The following is a 20,076-nucleotide window of genomic DNA, read 5'->3' on the forward strand; positions in this document are numbered from 1 at the left end:
TTTTATTCCCCTCCCTCCTTGCCTCCACTCCTAACACCTGCACGGCACCCTCCACCACCCCCCCCCCCAGGGCTAAGGATTTACTGTGCTGATGACTAAAATCCCATCACCTGGCAAAACATAAACCCTGTAATTCCCCGAGTTTTGCCTAAAACTTTGATTTTATTCAAACAAACAAAACACGCTGGATTTCCTTTCTTAGCACCCAAACTACTAAATAGTCAATAGTAGTTAACAGGGTAGGTCAAACTTGATGGAGGCTAAATGAAGAATTAATCTCTCCATTCTTACTCCAAAATAAATTATGCTAAGTCAAAGTCAACAATCACTTAGTTATTTGCAAAGAGTACGTCTTGAAAAAGGAGAAAAAAATTTAAGGTAATAAGTCCCATAATTACTGCAGAGTAGTAATCAATCAGGTGACTTGACTTAGGAGTGGATTTTTCTAGAGAGCTAGAAAAGCACAAGTAAGCCGCAGGAAGTAGTAAGACACGGGACGGGAGGACCTTGGGAATTGCAGCAACCTCATTAACGCCACATTTCAGCCCTGATTGCTTATGCTGAGAATGGGCCCAAGCGAACCGCAACGGGAGAAGGCTGGGACTGCTGGGCCCTGGCAGGTCAAGTATTCGGTGGGCGGCTTCCGGCTGCAAGCATACGCCTGTCAGTCTGCGTCTACTGTAAACCCCTTCGGTCACTTTCAAGGTGACAGCTAACTGCGATCCGCATCCGTCCCTGCCGCACCAGCTGCGCTGACCCCACGTGAGACCCGATCTCCGCAGCCTCCGCTCCTGTGGGCTTGTCTCCCCACTTCTCCCCCAACTTTGGCACCCAAGCCCCTGGAATAACCGCCCCCTCCCTCAAAGCTAGTTCGGTCCCCCATGACGGTCGCGTTCACGTTGTGTCCCCGTCCGTCCGCCCCCCCCCCCCAGCCCCCCCCCCCCCCAGCCCTAGATCTCCACCGTGGACAGGCTAGGCGGCTGGAATCCTCTTCTCAACTCCGCACTTACCCGCAGCTCCTCCTTCTCCTCCTCCCGGGAGCAGAGACGTAGAGTAGGGGAAACAGGGACTGAGAGCCCCGGCGCCCTTCGGATCCCCGGCGGAGGCGTTCCAGGCCCACCCGGGAGACCCGCGGTGCAATCAGTGCCCAGCGGGCAACGTCTGCACCTGGGGACACACGGCTCGTCCCTCACCCCACCCCCGCACGCCAGCGGCGGCTGCAGCTGCCAGGCGGGAACCCCGAGGCTGGGGCGCCCCAGCCTCCCCGCCTCTCCAGCCGCTGGGGGTGGAGCAAGGGCGGGGAGTTCGGGAAACTTGTAAATAGAAAACCTCCGCCGCCTCTACCCACCTCGCTCGCTGCCACCCCTTCCAAGCTGCCCCAGTCTGCACCTCGCTGCTGGAGACAAAGGGCAGGCGGCATTCAAGGGGGGGGGGGGGGGGCGCCCCGCGAAACTGGAGGAGGGGGGGGGGGGGGACCCCGGAACACAGGCCCGGGAGACTCCCGCCGCGCTCCGCTCCGCTCTACTCGGCAGGTTGGCGGGTTCGACTAGCCAGTTCGCTCCCTCCTCTGGCGCTCCCGCGTCCGGGTCCCGAAGCCCCGCACGCTCCCGGGCTAAATGCAGACTCGCCCCAGGCCCCGGGCGTCAGCCCAGGACTGCGCTGCACCTGTTGCCACGTGCAACGCGGCGCCCCGCGGCTGCTGCCAGCGCACCTGGCTGACCCGCGCGTCCCCAGACCACGCAGGTCCCCGAGGGCGACTGGAGTTCTGCCTACTCCGGCTCTCGCCTCCCGTGTTATCCCTGCGAGCTCTCTGGCTTCCAGCTAGCCGTGGGGCATTGCAGCGAGGGCGGGCCAGGAGTGGGGGTAGGGAGTGGGGCGGTTGCAGAATTATCAGGGCGGAGGTTTGCTAGGAACCAGCACTGATTGTCTCCTCAGAGTGTCCGACTCCTGGTCTGTTTTATCTTCGTACTACTAAGAAGTTTATTAGCGAACACCTATTAAAGGTTAAAGAAATGAGCTTCAGCTGCTATCTTGGAATAAGTGGAAAGAATACAACACCAGGGAGATAAACGAGGCCCGATCCATTCTTCTCTAAACACAAATGAAGTCCTTCTTCTTTGCTAAACTGAACGAATTTCATCCATAGCTGTCTATTAGGCTCATAAAATATTTTCTTCTATAGACCTATTTTTAGTGCAGCGCTTTTCCGAAGATGCTATTCCACTTACGAGAGATGTAAGATTATTGAGCCATTAAGTGTCAGACAACCTGGGCCCAAACTTAAAAAAATAATAATGATAATTAACCGGTTTGGATTTGCTGAAAGCATTTTAAGAGAGGCTTTTTCAGAGAATTAATCCGAGGATATTGTATTTGACTAAGTTTTCTAGGCTAGCAACATTAGATCCACTAACAGATGTACTGCCATTTACAGTTGCAAAGCCTTTTCACATTACAATGTCCCAGTATTGCCTCAACAAGACCCAGAGTAAATAGGTCAGATTATTACCTCCATATTTCAGCTCAAGAAATGGAAGCTAAGAAAGGTCAAGGGACTTACTCAGGGTCACACAGCTAGTGAGAGTTAGTGCAAACCCATCTGGCCTAACTCATGATCTTGTCTTTTTATTGTATTGCATGCCAACTTGCTTTTGAAGAACCTGTTGCAAAGACAGACATGTAACTAACATATCTGTGACTTTAAAAGGCATATGATTATTTTTAAAGAGATACAGCACTAAACACCATTGAATGATTCTCATGCAAAAGCACCAAAACAAACAAAAAAAAATCAGAAAAACAAATGCACTGATACAGTTACTGCAAGTCATGAGGCAATTATGCTAATTAGCAACATGCCTCCTTCCTAAACAGAATAGTCCTAGTGTTAAACATATCATTTAATCTTTATAACCCTCATGTGACCCAGATGATTTGGTCCAACCCCCTACAGTTCTATTGTGTGGCTTAGTTTTATCCATAAATATAGAACCTGTTTTACTTCATTTTTCTAAGAGATAGATTGAAGCAAAGGGAAAACAAAACAAAACAAAAAACACCTCTCCTAAGTAATGAGAAGCAACTTTTGTGGTCATTGGGAATCTGAAACTTAGCTTTTAATTGCATGCACATAAAAACAGAAGTTACCTTCTAGGGACATCATCAGGGACTTTATCAAGGCAAATATGCTTGAAATGGGACCTGCTGACTTTTCTTTCCATCTTGGTCCTGGGCATGTTGCCATGTTCTTGATCTCTGAACTCCAGTGTTAACCTGCTACAGACTCGAAGAACAGTATTAAGGGTCAGATAATACTCCACAAAACTTAGGGGTCATTTGTCCTTAAAAGAAAAAAGCATATTTTTTTTCCTGCACTAGAAAAATGCAAATTAAAACGACATTGAGAAAACACTTTTTCATTTATCAGAACCACAAAGATTAGAAAGTTTGATAACCACTGTGTGCTGGCAAAGTGGAGAAACACTCAGTCACAGTGCAGATGTGCATGTACATCAGAATGGCTCCAATGAGGGCAATTCATTCTACCTAACAAGATTATAAATGCACATGTCCTTTGAGCCAGTAAGTCTACACTTAAGAATTCATCTTACAACACACAAGAAATGGTAGATGTGTATAAGCTTATCCATTTCAGCATTGTTTATGGTAACAAAAGATTAAAAAAAGTATAGATGTTTATTAATAAAGGACTGGTAAATTATGAAACAGCCATAAATGACATCCTATGAAGGCTTAAGAAAAGAATGAAGAGGGGCAGCTCGGTGGCTCAGTCGGTTAAGTGTCTCCCTTTGGCTCAGGTCATGATGGGCGGAGGAGGGGTCCTGGGATCAAGGTCCTCAGACTCCCTGCTAAGCAGGGAGTCTGCTTCTCCCTCTCCCACTCCCCCTGCTTGTGTTCCCTCTCTTGCTGTCTCTCTCTCTGTGTCAAATAAATAAAATCTTTAAAAAAAAAAAAAGAAAAGAATGAAGAAAAATGAAAAACAAACTAAAAGAAAATTTTCATTTAAACAAATGTGTTACATGGCAATGTTAATAAGCACTGCTCTATGTTCTAGTAATTAAAAACCTAAAAAAAGTGAAAGCTCTTTGTACTCTTCTGAAATGATCTCCAAGATACATTATGTGCACAATTTTTAAAAAATGAAAAACAATTATCTAAGTATGCTACATTTTTCTATTGAAAGGGGGAATTATATACACTTCTATGGAAATATGTGTGTATATATATATACATAAATTTGTTTGTATAAGCATAAAATATCTCTGAAAAGACATATCAGAAACTGCTAAGATTGGTTGCATCTTGGGAAGGAAGCTGGACAGCTGGAGGGCAGGGTTTGAAGAGAAATTTTGCATTAGATATAATTTTGTATTTTTTGAATTTTGAACCGTGTAAATAATACTACCCATTCCAATATTTTAAAATGCGTCACTTCTTGAAGTTTTGCCATCAAGAATGACTAAAATTCTCTCCCTACTAATTTCACTTACAGATATAATAAATTGAAAATTTCTCATACATAAATGGGGAGAAAAAACAAAAATACTTAACTGATACTTTCAAACTATTTCTTCTCTAGTTTATCTAAAAAGAAAGTATTCAAAAAATTTTTTAAAAAAGAAAGTATTCAGTACATAAAATTCTAACACACTGTCATTATGGTGAAAATGATGACAGGGTGCCTGGGTGGCTCAGTTGGTTAAACGACTGTTTTCGGCTCAGGTCATGATCCTGGAGTCCCACGATCAAGCCCCGCATCAGGCTCCCTGCTCAGTGGGGAGCCTGCTTCTCCCTCCGACTCTCCCCCGTCTTGTGCTCTCTCTCTTTCTCATTCTCTCTCAAATAAATAAATAACATCTTTAAAAAAAATGATGACAGCAAATTCCTTAGAATTTTATTAACATTGACATCTCCCTGGAGTAGAGCTTTCAGCTAATTTTCCCCAAGTTGCATTCAATAGAAATGAAAAAAGGAGTTCCAGGCTTAATTCCCAAAAGGGAAACTCCAGCACATTGATTTAAGTAGTGAGGAAGTAATTCCATGAGAATTCCATGGCATCATTTTTATTCCCAAACTCGATCCTTTTTAAAAAATTTCTTGCTTATTTATATGTGCTTATACCAGCACTGCATTGAATGAGGGGTTTGAATAACTCCAAAAGACAGGCACAGTAAATTTTAAAAAATAAATATTTAGAAGTATATACTAGGATCCAAGGAAAAACATACAGGTAAGTAAACATACCATTGAGTAACCAAATTAAACCACTGAGTAGCCAAGTGTCCCAACCAGTTACATAATTGCCATTTGCAAAATGGGCTGATAGTTCTTGAAGGGAAGCAAAGCTGTTCTTAACACTAATTACAAAGAGAAAATTTTTCACTCATGTTTCAGATCAAGACATCCGGGATGGAAAACAACAATATATTGTACATAATACTGTAAGAAACTTTATGTGCTTCTTTTTCATAATGGCTTTGAATAAAAACCAAAGTATTATCATAAAATTCAACTCAAAAATATTTACCCAGTCTGGGACCAAGCCAATGTCAATCAAGACTTATAACAGCACAATGGATCAAGGATTGACTATAAATAGACATTTGTATATATAGCAGTTCTTTCATATATGCTTTTGAAAGTCAGATATGCTCATGGTAAAATTCTAACATGTCCACAAACCCCTTGGCTCAGAGTGAGACACAGTTGTTTTAAACAACATTCCAGAAGTTTTCTAGTCGGCCAAGAATTTGATAGGTGCTGAAGAACTGCAGAAGTGAGAAAGACCCAGAATGCCGGAATTTTGTGACACTGTTGATGACCTGTTTCCTATTTCTGTTGAGAGAAAATATATATTGCAAATAGCCACATGACATTTAATTCTTGTGTCCCAAGATAGTAAGACATCCATGGTCAAGTACATGGACTGACTCGCTGTAGGAATGATTGCAAGAAAACAGCATGAGAGCAGCAAATGGTCTTGATTTACTCACAAATAACTCCTGGGTTTCTAATTATCCATCCTTCTTCCCAGTGGACTTGGAGACTTGAGTAGACTCTCCCATCAATATTCCAGAAGGGTAACTATCAGAGCAGGAATGTTCTTGTGTAGAAATCTGCAGATTTGTAAATCAAGTATCTCAAGAAAGAAATTTCCTGTTGCAAGTTCAGAGCAGTAGCAATAATAAGGAAGTACAGTTTCCTCTTATGAGAACGATCTGAGAGCATCTGAGAAACTTGTTCATCCTCCCATACTATGGAAGGCATCTGCAACAGACCTTCTATTCCATTTATAGACTCTGTAGAAGGAACCATTCTTATAGCATGATGCCAAAATTATCTTAGCTCACACACAAACAACTTGTTCTGCAGTTCTACTTTTGACCTCTTCATATTAGGAAGAAATCAAGAAAAATATAGCACCACCAGTTTGTTATGCAACCACATTGAAAATGTTTACTTTGAGTGCTTAAAATGCCATGACTAAAGAAACTACTGGTGTGCGTAATCTACGCTTGACAATGAATCACAAGTGTGTCACACTTGGAATTGGTTAATCTTTGCTCCAATCAGACGGAGTCTTCCTTTTAAAAAGGGGATGTATTTTCAATTTCAAAGTATTTATTGCTTCATGACAAATATAATAACAAGTCTGTGGCTTTGAAGTCTCATACCTTTGAGACTATCACAGTCTACTTAGACTTTTTGACTTTGCCTCTGGCCTTGTTTTCTTGCCCTTAGGGAGCTGAGAGAAGCCTTCCATTTTGCCACCATCCCCCTTAGGCCCTGCTAACTGATCAGTGATCCTCTAAAAAGAGTGCAAAGAATGCACATCCATGAAGCCTAACGGGTTCAGTGTTGATGCATCGTGACTGGTACCCAGCATCCAGGCCTGATCTACTGATTGACTCTTCATGCATTCCTTCTGCAACTTTTGGTCTTGATTCATAGCTCCTGATCCATACTTGACATTGAGATCTTCCCCCATGCAAATGGTATGCAAATGGTATGTGTCCAATTTAGTGCTCTAAATTCTAACAAATGTTTGCAAACCATAATGACTTAGGTAGGAAGAGCCGTAAACTAAATGAACAACAGCAATTAGCCTTCATGCTCTTACACAAGCATTCCTCAGAATATAATCACTCTTCTAAACATAAGCTGGCAATTCAGAAAAGAGCCAATGAAAATATTATCATCATTATTTTCTCCAAACAGTGAGTAGGGCTAACACTATGTTTGCCTAAAACACACTGCAATGTGCCAACATTGTAAGTCAGTGCCTGATTAGTTACCAGAAAGTAAGACAATCTTCCCTTTGGGTATCTGGAACACTGAGAAGTCAGGTTGCTGATCCAGGACAGTAATTTAACACCACCAAAGATTTTTCTGTTTTGGCTAAGTATACTTCTGATCTCTTTTTGAGTACCTACAAAATTATGATTAATCCTCAGTAGTTTGTAATTTGATTATCTGCTCTAGAAACCCACAGCTAATTGTTATTTGTTGTTTAACTCAGGAAAAAAAAATTATTGTCTACAAATCTTAAATAGGAATGTACATCTACTACAAACAACAAAAAAATACCATTATCACTCCAAAATTAAGGACACAAATTGGAGTTAGAAGATTTAGTTTTGACACCTAAATATGTTTTAATTGATTTGACTTGTCTGGATCTCTGTTTCTCTTTTATAAAATTAGTTCGTTAGATCTCATGGGGATGTTGTAAGGATAAAATATGGACTTATTATCCATGTATTTATGATTTGTGTATGAGCTCATGTTCGGAATTACTGATAAGACTCATTTCCCTTCCCATTGGCCTATGAACTTGAGGCTACGGAAGACTTGCATTCCCAAGACATCATTGCCTCCTCATTTCAACCTTCAGCTCACACCTGAACTGTTCAAGTGAGTAGACCAGTGGCCTCTAAACCATTCTGCTTGTAATTCCCTATCTATTAAAAAAAAAAATTGAGTATGCATTCCCAATATTCACTTAATTGTAAATTATATATAGCACTAGAATACTAATATGAACAGAGTAAACTATACACAAAAATAGAAAAGAATAAGATTAAGAATATAGATGCACAGACAGACAGATAGCTAGATAGAAGTTCTCAAGTTTTCTTCCCCTACCCTACCAGATAGCCTCTGGGACCAAGAAATGATCCCATTTCTGTCAATGGTCTTTAGTGTAGAAGAATTTTCCATTGCTAAAAAATTGAAAGGCAAAAATAAATACCACTTTTAGTGTAAGCACCTAGAGTTACCGATTTTAACAGTTTGGCATTCTAAGTAAACTTCAACAGGTTTTCATTAAAATACATATACCTGGAAACAACACTTACATATTAATTTAACTAGTTCAAACCTTGTGTCCAGAAAGATGTGGCTGGATTTTTTTTTAGCCTTCTTCAGTGTGTTTTTCCCAGCACAAGCAATTCAATTCTCCACGAACACTGACGGGGTGTCCTACAAATTTAACTCGGTTCTCAGATAGATCCCACAGGTGAAGACCTCAGTCTCACAAGACTGCTTCCACTCAGTTGCCAAATATAAGTCCCGGGTGTCACTTCTGCTTCTGACCAACTGGCTATAAATTGGAGATCCCCAGGACTTCCTCCTAGGGCTGAATTAATTTGTAGGGAGGCTCACAAAACTCAGAGAAACATGTACTTCTATTTACCGGTTTATGATAAAAGATATAAAGGACACAGGAGAACAAACAGATGAAGAGATACGTAGAGTGAGGTCTGGAAGTGTCCAGAGTGCAGAGGCCTCTGTCCTCATGGAACTGGGATTTGCCACCCTCCCAGCACATGGAAGCATTCACCAACCTGAAAGCTAATCAAAACTTGTTGCCCAAAAATTTCATAGAGATTAATCTGCAGCGCACACAGCTCCCTTTCCAGAGGTCGGTGGCTGGGGCTGAAAGTGCCAACCTTCTAATCACCTGGTCTTTCTGGTGACCAGCCCTATCCTGAGGCTCTCTAAGGGTTCCATCCTAAGTCACCTTGTTAGCATAGACTCAGGTGTGCTCAAAAGGGGCATCTTTTGACAAAAGATACTCCTACCACTTGGGAAATTCAAAGGGTTTTAGGAGCTGTGTGCCGGGAACTAGGATCAAATATATTTTTTGTTATACCATACCTTCAGTTGTAAAATACAACACAGACACAGAAAACTGCATGAAACAAACTCATAACTTAATAAATATTATAAGGTACACATCTCGACACTACCTTGGTCAAGAAATAAATAGAATGTTGCCAAGCACCCTCCTGATAATGACCCCTTCCTTCAGCCTTAATAGTAAACATTCTGGCTTTTGTGGTAATCACTTCCTTGCTTCTCCTTATAATTTTGTCATCCATGTACCCATTCCTAAACACTCTAGCTTAGTTTTGCCTATTTTTTAATATTTATTTTAATATCTATGTTCTCTTTCCCTCTTTCTCTCTCTCGCCCTCCCTGTTCCCCCACTTCCAATTCTCTTTGCAATGTATTTGTTGAAGAAATGGGATCATTGGACCGGTAGAGTTTCCCAGTCTGAATTTTGCTGCTTGTATCTCGATGTTCCTTTGCTCTAACTCCTGATAGTTGGTGGGTGGGCCTACAGGCTTGGTCAGATTCAGGTTGGATTTTGGTTGAGGGAAGAATACCTCATTGATGGTATTATGTTCTTTCACCAGGAGGTATAAAATATCTGATTGACTCACTTTTTGTGATGTTAGCAGGCATCAGTACTTAATGCCTACATCCAGGATTTCATTAGAGTTTGAAAAAGAATGGTATTAATAATTCAGTCACTTTGTCATCACTTATTAGCTGGAATATTTCTTTTTTTTTTTAAAGATACTGTTTATTTGTTTGAGAGAGAGAGAGAAAGAGCATGAGCAGAGGGAGAGGGGCAGAGGGAGAAGCAGGCTCCGCGCTGAGCAGAGAGCCCGACATGGGGCTCTATCCCAGGACCCTGGGATCATGACCTGAGCTGAAGGCTTAACTGACTGAGCCACCCAGGTGCCCCTAGCTGGAATATTTCTATAACAAGAAACATACCTTCCTGTACTATATAATTACCCAGTGGAATAGTTCATATAAGAAAGACAGGAAAAATACTCAATTCTTTCCCTATGTTTACCAGTTTAATAAAATAATGAGTTGTTTCCCTGGAATCCCACAAAGGTAACTAAATGGGTCACTGTCTTTGTTTCAACTATGAACTCATGTATTTCAACCCATTATAGTTATTAAATTTTCTCATCTTTGGGCTTTGAGAACTCTTTAAGTTGGCTCCTAAGGTCTCATCACATAATATTAGTCACCTTTAAGAACTTCCTTGCTACCTGAGATGACAATATTTTCCAGGATTCTCTTCCTGACCCAGACTTGGAGTTAGCCATTTCTCTAAAAAGCTGGTTTCTTTCAGTGGCAAAAGGTACCCACAATCTGGGTATTAAAGAAGTTCACTGATATTAGGTTAGTCACTATTTCTAGGACAGAGTTAGGCAATATTCTATACCTGTATCTGTTACCTATTGTCTATTTCTATACCTAGACCATGTGTAATCTTTCCACACTGAGAATCTTGGTTTCCAAGTAACAGAATTAGAATATTATACAATTATTAATTTGCTTTAATCACACAGTATACACACACAAGCCCTCAGAATATAACACCATTAATACCAGCTCCCGTAAGGTGACTGAAAACAACTAATTTTTTTTTTGTTTTTGCTATCCCTATTATCTTTCCATGTTAATAGTTGTATTTTATCTACACTGTCAAGTGTATTGCCATTACAGATTGTATTCTCACACATCCTTACTTAGTCCAGCTGTACTACCATACACACACATACCTATACATCTACACCTGTGTATGTGTGTGCTTAATGCTTCCCCCTAATTCATATGTCTGTATGTCTCAACATTATGGCTGTCCAAGGCTTGTTCTCAAGTCGATTTCTCAGCAAGTGCTCATGGGAGCCCTATCCCTGAGTTTGATCACAGCAATAACATTTTGTATGCAACCTTTATCCTTGAAAATCCTCAACTCATATTTTATTCTTTGATTATCTTAAATGTGTTAGTCCATTTTGTTCTGTCTAAATCATTGCTGTCAAAAAGTTTGATAACAAATCTGATTTTTTTTTCCTTTATAAGTGGACTTTTTTGCCTGGATGTCCACAATATTTTTTCCCTTTGAAATCTAGTTTAACTATAATATATATTGATATTGCTAGTTCTAGGTCAATTTTTTTACAAATGTTTAATGTAATTTTTCAAAGTTTCAATTTTTTTTTTCCGTTTCAGGAAAGTGTTCTTGATTATGGGTTGTTTTTTTTGTTTGTTTGTTCGTTTTTGGGGGGTTTTTTGGTAGTTATTCTGTTCCTTGCTTTGGTTTTCTTCTTTAGAGACTCCCACTAAACATATGTTATATCTACTTTGCCTGTCTCTGAATTTGTCTCTCCCTCTCAAATCCTTTTAATATTTTTCCTTCTACTTTTCTCCTTTAATTTTTTCTCTTTCATCTTCTATTTTTTAAGGCATATCTCTTGTTTTTATTTGTTCTTGTGTTACTTTTAGTGTACTCTTAATTTCTGAATTGATTTTCCTTTTTCTTCTGACTTTTTCCTTGATTCTAGCACCTCATTTCTGAGGTTTTCTAATTCTCATTTTTTTTTTTTTAAGATTTTATTTATTTGACAGAGAGAGACACAGCGAGAGAGGGAACACAAGCAGAGGGAGTGGGAGAGGGAGAAGCAGGCTTCCTGCAGAGCAGGGAGCCCGATGCGGGGCTCGATCCCAGGACTCTGGGATCATGACCTGAGCCGAAGGCAGACGCTTAACGGCTGAGCCACCCAGGCGCCCCTTCTAATTCTCATTTTTGTTACTCTCTCATATCTTGTATGATTTCTTTAATGTCTTTTAGCTCATGTTGAAATAGTAGGTAGTGGTTTTCATCTTTTCGGTAGGTGTGCCTTGCTGGCATTTTTGTCACTGTAAGGATGCTCTTCAGTTCCTCCTCCTTCTCCTCCTCCTTCACCTTCTCCTCCTCCTCCTTCTCCTTCTTCTTCCCCTTCTTCTTCTTCCCCTTCTTCTTCTCCTTCTCCTTCACCTTCTCCTCCTCCTCCTTCTTCTTCTCCTCTTCCTCCTCCTCCTTCCCCTTCTTCTCCTTCCTCTTCCCCTTTCCTTTCCCTTCTCTTTCTTCTTCAGCCACGTGCTGAGAAGGAGCCCTGTAGGGTTGACGCCAGCGCACTGCTTGTGGAACTAGAATTTCTTATTCTCTTTTTCCTTATCATAATTTTGTATGGGATTTAACCTGGATAATTTTCTTCTCAATTTTTTTTATGTGAAATAGTTTTCCTGAACTTTGGGAAAGGATTTAAGGCAGGATTTGAGACAGTTTTTCTAATTTCACAGCTGTATTGCTGTCTTTTTTGTTGCTTTTGTGTAGTGTTTAAAAATATAGCAGCTTACTTTCTGAGATCTTTTGAAGAGTCACTTCCTCACTTTCATGTGGACCCTCTCTTTCTTTTGTCTCTATTGTCCCTGTTCTACTTAATTAGCATTATTTTCTCACAAGTTTCTCCTCTGTGCAGTGCTTGTCCTGGACCGGAAATTTGGCTGATTAGCTTTGAACATTCACTGTGCTCCCCAAGACACTTTGCACTCCCCTGCCATTGTGGTATGCAAAACTTCTTCCAGTTTCAGCTGCTAGTCTCCAATGGAAACTCCAAGCTTTCGTGTGAGTATTTTTTGGCTATTTGGGGATTCTCAGATCTCTCAATGCCTCATGGCTTCCGTCTGTGTTCTACTATAGAGCTGGTGATACCACCCAGCTCTTGTGCTGTCTGTACCTTTCCTCAATTACTAGTGTTTTGAGCTTCGTGCACATACCTTGTCATCTAGTTTTGTTATAGATCTTGTCCATGGGTTTGAATTTTGCTGTCCTTGCTCCTCTGTCTGTTTTTATGTGGGGACTGGAAAGTTCGGAAATGATGACCTCTCATCTTCCATGCACAAGCGACTATCAAATGGAAGATTTTCACTGCCAGAAGCCCTGTATGGCGCACGCTCCTTGACAGCACAGAGAATAAAATGTTTAGACAGGTTAGTATAAGCCCCTTGTGGATGCTAAAAGGGAACCATAGACAAAGAAAAGCAAAAAAAGCAGAAGGCAACCAGCTTTTATTTGAGGACTGTTAAATAGTCCTCAATACAAATACAGATATTTTGCCAGTACTTTCCATATTTATTATTTCATTTGACTTCATCTAATGATCACCACAACCTCTTGCTGGTGTACCATGCATTATGTAGGCATTTTACACTTTACATATGTTAATTTTTCATTACTCACAGCAACCCTATTAAGCAGAGGGTTTTTTAAAATTTTTATTTGAATTCTAGTTAGTTAACATACAGTGTAATATTAGTTTCAGGTGTACAATATAGTGATTCAACAGTTTCATACAGCACCCTGTGCTCATCACAAGTACACTCCTTAATCCCCATCACCTATTTCACCCATCCCCCCACCCACCTGCCCTCTGGTAACCATCAGTTTGTTCTCTGTAGTTAAGAATCTATTTCCTGGTTTGCCTCTCTCTCTCTCTCTCTTTATTCCCCTTTGCTTGTTTGTTTTGTTTCTTAAATTCCACATATGAGTGAAATCATATGGTATTTGTCTTTCTCTGACTGACTTATTTTGCTTAGCATTATACTCTAACTCTAGCCATGTCTAGCAAATGGCAAGATTGCATTCTTTTTTATGGCTGAGTAATATTCCTGTGTGTGTGTGTGTGTGTGTGTGTGTGTGTGTGTGTGTGTGTATACCAATCTTCTTTATCCATTCATCAGTTGATGGACACTTGGGCTGTTTCTATAATTTGGCTATTGTAGATAATGCTGCTATCAACATCGGGGTGCATGTAGTCCTTTGAATTGGCCTTTTTGTATTCTTTGGTAAATACCGAGTAGTGCATTGCTGGATCATAGGTTACTTCTATTTTTAACTTTTTGAGGAAACTCCATACTGTTTTCCAGAGTGGCTGCACCAATTTGAATTCCCAAAAACAGTGCACGAGGGTTCCCCTTTCTCCACTTCCTCATCAACACCTCTTGTTTCTTGTGTTATTGATTTTAGCCATTCTGACAGTTGTGATATTTGACCATTGTGATATTTTTTCATTGCAGTTTTGATTTGCAGTTCCCTGAGCATCAGTGATGTTGAGCATCTTTTCATGTGTTTATTGGCCATCTCTGTATTTCTTTTTTTTTTTAAGAACTTTTTGTTTATTTGTCAGAGGGAGGAAGGGAATGGCAGGGGGATGGCAGGCAGAGGGAGAAGAAGACTCCCCACTGAGCAAGGATCCTGATGCAGGACTCAATCCAGGGACCCTGGAACCATGACCTGAGCCGAAGGCAGACACTCAACCAACTGAGTTACCCAGGCATCCCTGGCCATCTCTATATTTCTTTGGAAAAATGTTTATTCATATCTTCTGCCCATTTTTAATTGGATTATTAAGTAGGTGCTTTTTTAATGTTTTATTTATTTGACAGAGAGAGAGAGAGAGCATAAGCAGGGGAGTGGCAGAGGCAGAGGGAGAAGCAGGCTTCCCGCTGAGCAGGGACCCTATGTGGGGCTCCATCCCAGGACCCTGGGATCATGACCTGAGCTGAAGGCAGATGCTTAACTGACTGAGCCACTTAGGTGCTCCTTAAGGAGATATTTTTATACCCACTTTATAAATGATAAAATTGAAACCCAGTCTGATTATAAAAATGCTCAATGTTGCACAGCTAATAAATACAGGATTAGGATAGAAACCAGGTCAGTCTGACCTACAAGCACCAAACAACTACACCTTTATAACTCTTCCTAGTTCTGTGTTAGATTTGCTTTTGTGCTTCAGTCCCAAACGTAGAGCTCAAAAATAATACACAACTTTAACTCTAATGGTAATTTTTAAATGAAAAGGACCAGGATCAATTGTACAGTCTGTTGTTAAAGATCTCTTAACAAAAAAATGTTAGAGTCAGTTCACACTTGGGTCAATTTAGTCAAAAAACAGTGATGTAATAAGGTAATCTTGTCACCACTATCACTACATAAAGAATGTGAACAGATCTGACTTTGCATGTTACATGGTTGCATACTTAAAATTTCAGTGGAATCAAACAAAAACTAGTCATTATACACAACTAGAAAACAGAATTCACCATATCAACAAATGCATTAAATACCTTGCAATAAATTTGATTTGAAACACAGAGTATTTTTTATCAATAAATCCTAATGGAAAAAAATTAAAAACATAGCTAAAGAACTATGCCATATGTTTATTTAGAGAAACTAAGTAAAGACACCAATATTTTTTATTTTAATATATAGATTTATTGCAGTACAACTAAAATTCCTATGAGAATTACTAGTGAAAAGTAAATGGATGGCAATATCAAAACATGTTCATAGGTAATAAAGGTAGACTCAGCCTAGCCTAGATCCAGCCTAGTTGGAAAACTGAATACACTGTTCAAAATCATATGGAATTGAGTTATCATACTTTGAAACATGAACTTGACCTAGAACAGAGACAAAACAAACATAGGGCAAGAGATAACCGCTAAATACATTGTCTTCCAAATAGCTGGCTGACAAGTTGGAAGGGATCACTTAGATACATAAACACATGAGACTCAAACGCTACAATAAATTCCAGCTGTATCAAAGAGTAAAAGAAATTTTAAAAACTGAAGAGTAGCTTATTTATCCCAGATGGAGAGAACATGCACTTCTAATCACTGGAGAAATGAATGAAGGAATATGATAGATTCATTGAACGTGTTTTTAGAACTTTTAATTTTCATGCAATGAAATATAAAATAAAAATATTATAAAGGAAAATTTCTAAAGTAAAATATACTACAGACATAATCTGATAATAGATTTCTCTCAAGAGAAAGAATATATGAGAAAAATCAATGATTATGTAAGTCGGTAACCACTTTCCACTTTATGAATGGTCAAAAAGTGTACATTCAAAAAATTTAAACTAAATCATCATGTTTTTAAAAAATCACAGTTGTATTGAAAATGAAAAAAAAAAAAAAAGGCAAACCCAGCCAACGTGAGATCTCCCCGACAAACATACTAAAGAAAGAAATTTAAAAATTATAAAACCCAATCTTGACGTCTTTGGGAAGAGGCAGAGGGTATACTTTATATATTAATGGTAGAAATACAAAATGGCTACATCTTCCTTCAGGGTAATCTACAACATGTTCTTTGACCCATTACCCATTCCCTCTCTCTTGATGGAGGAAAACTAACATATCAAAATTTTCAGTGAAGCATTACCTGTTATGGGGAAAATTAGCATTAGTTCAAATGCCAAAAAATATTTAAGTAAGTAAAACCATCATATATTACTATATACAAATTAGAATGACAAGTAACTGGAAGATGTAATGCATGGATATGTTTGTATGAAATAAAGTAAAACAAAAGAGCTTGAACCCATGATCACATTACAAAATTATATAGAAATATAGAAATATAATTGATTTATATCAGAAAAGGATTTTGATTGACATAAATGGCATAACACTGTTCGTTAGATTTTTTAAAAAGAAAATGCAACAATTACAATAATGATGTGTAACATTTATAGGACACTTGTTGTTTGCCAGGCATTGTTCTAAGTGTTTTTATATCTATTAATTTAATTGATCTTTGTAATACTCTATCTACTGGGTACTATTTTTAAGCTCTATTTTATAGATAGAGAAATTGAGGCACAAAGTAGTCAAATAAATTACTCTAGGTTACACAGCTTAGCTTAACTGTTCCAAAGTGACAGTGCCCTAAGAATAGTTCAGATGATTTATATTTGCTGGTTGCTTTAACTTGGCCCCAAATTTATAAATATCCTCATTCATTTTTCTAGTGTGAAAAAAAGAAAAGTAAGAACTAAAAATCTCAAGAGTATTCCAAGAAGTCAAAACAATGAATTGTTGAATATAGAATTTGAAAGGATAAAGTAGACCCATACCCCCCAAAAAGCTTACTTAGGGAGAGCAAAAGAATAATAATACAGTAAACATATTCTGGGATTCAAAAGAGAGACTTTTTCATAGCTACCTCCTCCACCACACACACACACACACACACACACACACACACACACACACACACACACACACACACTGAGTCATTTCCTTCCTTATTCCCTGACTCATCAACTGGCACAGAGACACCATACTCACTGGGCCCAAATAATCCTAAGGCGTTGAGGAAATTGAGTGGATCCCTCTGAAAAACAGGTTAGAACCTCCAGAAAAAAATCCTCATGGAATAAAAGGACTGGCCATTTCATCTCTAAGGGAATGGACTAACAAAGCCATTGCTTTTAAGGGGGGAAATTTTTCCAATTGGATTGATTTCAAGCCTTTTGTAGGTTGACTGTTTCCAGATCAGCCTGACCTGTTAGACTTATTTGTTGCTGCTTGATGGAATTATTCCTTATCCTTCATTCAGAGACCAAGGTGAACTGGAAGCTGAGAAGTCTTTGAAACAGCTTTTTAAAAACATTGTAGGCTGTCAATATGTCTTCTGTTTTGTATCTGAAGTAAAAATGATAAGCCAAATAATAATAATAATTATAAAGTTGAATTTAATCTTAGGTTCATGAACCTTTTGTGGATAATAATGAGTTTGTGTTATCTGCGTGCATGTGGAGAAGCTCAGTGGACCATGAAAATAGGATTTATAATAAACCCATGACTAGAATTTCAGGACAACAGCCATAAAGCAAAGACTTAAAAGGTTTCATCATTAGACTAATTGTAATTCATTTGATCCTCCAATGTAACAAAATCCTTCTATTTTCCCAAGCCATTATTCCTCACATTCAGCATATTGGCTTGTCGATCATTAAATATTCATTTTCTGTAGTGCCTTTTATATCGATTGTAGGTTGTCCTTAGGAAAAGCTTTCAGTAGGTTCAATAGTTTTGAAAGATACTTAGGTTTACTCCATGACTGGCAAGTATTTTTCTTTCTTCTTGCTTCAAAAGTGGAATATTAGAACTTAGATCTTTTTGTCTAGTCTGTACTCTCATTATTAATGAAGACCTCAAACGATACTGAACTGTAACTGAACTCTATTTACAAGAATATTAAAATAAGAAACAGAATAACTTTGCATTCTTTTACCAGACATGATTTTAATTGTTTTCAAAGGAAGTTATTCAACCAGTGAAGAATGGAGTCTTTGTCAAGACCTAAAGCCAAGGGCTTCAGGTGTAGTTTTGCCTTCTTTGAGGAAGAACTAAATAGTTTCATTTAACTGAGAAGTCCTTTCATCAAGATTTACTTGCAATTGGTTTAAACCCGAGCTTGTGATTTATAGAATCCTTCCAAGCAGACCCAGTGCTTTTCTTATGGGACAGTTATCACAGATTTATCCAGGTTCCGATGAAGAGCCCCTCTTTGGTTTTAGTACAAATGTCTTATCTCCCATAAAGTGGATTTAAATAAAATAGTAACCCCTGCAATCCCAAATATGTTAATCACATGTTTGTTATGGTAAATATTTAAGAGAGGCCAATTATTTTTATGGAGAACAAATCCATGGATACATGTAATAATCACTTTCCTTTTTCCAGTTTAATGGAGATGAAACTGAGATATAATATTTTATTAGCTTAAGATGTGTCATTTTCTTTTATCATAGCTAACCCCAAAATATTTACTAAATGGATACTATATTCTCTGTGTGCTTTAAAAAAATCCACTGTATAGGGATGCCTGGGTGGCTTAGTCAGATAAGTGTCTGCCTTCAGCTCAGGTCATGATCTCAGGGTCCATCGAGTCCCTTATCAGGCTCCTTGCTCAGTGGGGAGCCTGCTTCTCCTTCTGCCTGCCGCTTCCCCTCCTTGTGCTCTCTCTCTCTCTCTCTGACAAATAAATAAATAAAATCTTTTTAAAAAATCCACACATAGGGGCGCCTGGGTGGCTCAGTCGTTAAGCATCTGCCTTCGGCTCAGGTCATGATCCCAGGGTCCTGGGATCGAGCCCCGCATCGGGCTCCCTGCTCGGCGGGAAACCTGCTTCTCCCTCTCCCACTCCCCCTGCTTGTGTTCCCTCTCTCGCTGTGTCTCTCTCTCTGTCAAATAAATAAATAAAATCTTTAAAAAAAAAAATCCACGTATAAAGTATAACACAATGTATAAAATGTAGTTCCTGTCCTAAAAGAGCTAATAGGTAATAATTATTTGAAATTCATATAAAAGATTTTCTCCCATTTCATTATTCTTTTAACCAGTTATTTTATTATTTAGACTTCATAAACTCATTTTCTTACTCTGATTGTGATCTGGAGTTGCAAGTAACCTGTGAAACATCCTACCTTTTCCTCTATCACCACAATTCCCTTAATGTACATTTTGCTAAACTAGTCATTCAGGAACTGGGAACAAAGTAGTAGTCAACAAAGCATTTGAAATCAAAACCCTTTCAAGTGTCATCCCCTGAACTTCTAGGCGAGCTCTCCTCCTTCTCTGCTTCTCTCATCCGGGCAAGTGATTAGGAATCCAGTCATCCATGAGCAATGAAACAAGACATATTTTTCAGAGCTTTATCAACTACACTGAACATAAAAGTGTATTTTTAAGTGGTCATTTGGAGTTTCACTTATGTTAATGGCAGAGTAGCTTGTATCGGATTAGACCTGTTGTGGAAAACAATTATACTCTAAGAAAAAAATTAAACAGCGGGCGCCTGGGTGGCTCAGTTGGTTAAGCGACTGCCTTCGGCTCAGGTCATGATCCCAGGATCCTGGGATCGAGTCCCACATCAGGCTCCCCCTGCTCTGCAGGGAGCCTGCTTCTCTCTCTGCCTCTGCCTGCCACTCCCCCTGCTCGTGCTCTCTCTCTCTCTCTGTCTAATAAATAAATAAAATCTTTAAAAAAAGAAAAAAAGAAAAAAATTAAACAATGTCTATTTGAAGGCCCTGGAAAGTGACCAAAAGTGGG

The 20,076-nt window shown here is 39.2% G+C and overlaps 1 protein-coding gene across 4 annotated transcripts in view; it reads right to left on the reverse strand.

Moving 5' to 3' along the window:
* MTUS1 (microtubule associated scaffold protein 1) overlaps positions 1 to 1,363 on the reverse strand; it is a 165,205-nt gene extending 163,842 nt beyond the window's left edge. For 2 of the 4 annotated variants that reach the window (XM_032413536.1, XM_032413532.1), the window contains exon 1: positions 1,011 to 1,242. The gene's annotated coding sequence lies outside the window, so the exon portion shown is untranslated. Of the gene's footprint in view, positions 1 to 1,010; positions 1,244 to 1,348 lie in introns of those variants that run through there. The other 2 variants (XM_032413534.1, XM_032413535.1) reach the window with 2 other exon arrangements.
* Positions 1,364 to 20,076: the final 18,713 nt, after the last annotated feature.

Source organism: Phoca vitulina, unplaced genomic scaffold (genome assembly GCF_004348235.1).
Source record: "Phoca vitulina isolate PV1807 unplaced genomic scaffold, GSC_HSeal_1.0 scaffold15, whole genome shotgun sequence".
NCBI lineage: Eukaryota > Metazoa > Chordata > Mammalia > Carnivora > Phocidae > Phoca > Phoca vitulina.